This window comes from Staurois parvus, unplaced genomic scaffold (genome assembly GCF_062004578.1).
Source record: "Staurois parvus isolate SC_StPar_1 unplaced genomic scaffold, SC_StPar_1.0 ptg000470l, whole genome shotgun sequence".
Taxonomy (NCBI): Eukaryota; Metazoa; Chordata; class Amphibia; order Anura; family Ranidae; genus Staurois; species Staurois parvus.
The window spans coordinates 2395961-2398265 of NW_028318266.1; positions in this window are offsets into that span (position 1 = coordinate 2395961).

A 2305-nucleotide genomic window follows, 5' to 3' on the forward strand; every position below is an offset into this window, starting at 1 on the left:
GGGTTGTAATTTTTCCTGGGACAGAAGTTGATGAGGTTCTACATATTCTATAAACCTTGTGCACACAGACTTGAGCTTGTTAACACCAGACTGAGCAGCTTCATGTGCAGAATGTATTAACATAATTCAAGGCAACTTTGTTTAATACATACAACTTCCTTCACCTTCAGTCTGGTGTTTATTATGAATCATGTGAAGATACATACTAGAACCCTTTTTTTTTTAAATGCCAGCACTTTCACTAGAATCCATAGACAGGAATTGAAAGGTTGTCAGGGCCATGTAGGACCCTTTCATCGGGCATTATATGAATACCCCCCCCATAATGCCATAATTTATGGCTGTGATATGATTGCTTTACTAAACTCTGGATGATACTTTGATGATCCGTGGGGGTGCTGATGACATACGCTTTAGCTTGTATTGACATGGATGTCCAGCTAGTAGCTGCTATAGCATCCATTTGTTTCAGGCCATCTCCTAGAACTTGTGCAATTGATATATTCTACTTTAGGGATTATGGTGAACTAATACACTTACTGTGGAGATTCCCGAAACTACACCTTTACTGCAGGGAGGTTGTTGCTACTATTAATAGGGTCTTCCAAGGTCAGATCCCAGAAGACCCTAAGTGCTGTCTTTTGGGTATCCTTGGTGGTCTTCCTGTCAAAGATATCCCTAAGCAGGCCATAGCTAGAGCCTCTTCCAGGCGTGTAAGTTAATACTGAGACATTGGATATCTGCTGATAATATATATATATATATCAACACAGGCTGCACTAGTAAATTTGACAAATTTCGTCCCCATGGCCGGATACACCATGCCTAGCCCCTGTAGATTTGATTATGGAACGCATATTGTGATAAGTTGATAATGGGAATGATCTGTTGACACTGTTTCTCATAGTATTTCATACACTGATATGGTATAGTATTTGTGCTTTTCTCCTATTCCCTTATTGTTCTTCAACATATTGGCTCTTTAATAATTGTAATTGGTTGCTTAGAATATGCTATGTATCCTTGATGTGCTCTGGATCTTTGCACAATTTTTCTTTTTGTTCAATAAAACCTTTTTGCTTGAGAAAAAAAGAAATATCCTACTTGATTTACTATTTGGCCTCATGATATCTCTTGAAGTAAACCTTTCAGCTCAGACAACATAATACTCTGTTCTAAATCCTCACCCCTCCACATAAATGCTTAAAAATCAGACTTATCCTAAAAGGTAGCCGGTTCAATACACTACACAAGTCTTATGATATCTCACTCCTGGAAAATATTTTGATGTGGCAGACACCATGGGAACATGGGAATTTAAAGGTATTTAAACCTTCCTACCAGCACCTTGTCTTTTTCACCTGCATAAGATCATGTAGTTTTATGGTGTCATTTGTTGGTCTGTATGGATAGTTTATGGTAGAGTAAATCTTCTCATTTCTTTGTCATTCATTTTTTAAAAAAACTTGAGGCATGCAGTATGGTATTACACAGATTAATGCATGACCTCTGTAGTTTGATAATTGGATTTTCCTGTGCAGAAACTACATATCCCACAATCCCTGAGTCTCTCAGTTTAGTGCTCAGCAGGTGAAAGCTATTTTACAAAGCCTACCATGCTGGAAGAAACATATTTATTTCATGTAACATGTGTAATGCAACACAAGGAATTGACTTGACATGCATGTGACCCGGAGCAAGAAGTTGCTTGTCCCTTTGGAGAATGGGGACAAGGCAGGTGGATTCTTGGATGGACATAGGGCCATGACAGCCATGACACACCATGAAACTGCAGCTGAAACATGTGAACCCTTCATTGCAAGGTAAGGCAAACAAATAACATGGAATATAACTTATCTAATATCTAGTAAAACAGAAACATTTGAGAATGGTAACATGGGAGTGGAGGAGCTTTTAGCTCCTGATACAGATACTTGTGGTACATTCCTCTCTCGTTTACCGATGTGGATTCTGTACTGTTACTCAGATGCTCGGAAGAGTAAGATCTAAACGTGATCTGTTCCCCTTATACCATCCGGCTCTTCTGTTGACCAAATCTATAGATTATGAAATATAATATTTCTCTGATATGATTTGGTACATTAAGAGTTCTTACCCAGAAGTGAAAGGTTTAACCAACAACCAAAATTTATTGGTGAATAGGATGGAGGTCTAAACTAACACAAACAATCTATCTAGTTACATAAAATAAACATTATAAAAAAAGCTGGAACATATTATAAAATACAAACAGTGAGACAGAAAAGATGTAAGACAAACATTTAGATATAAGTGCAAGGGTTAC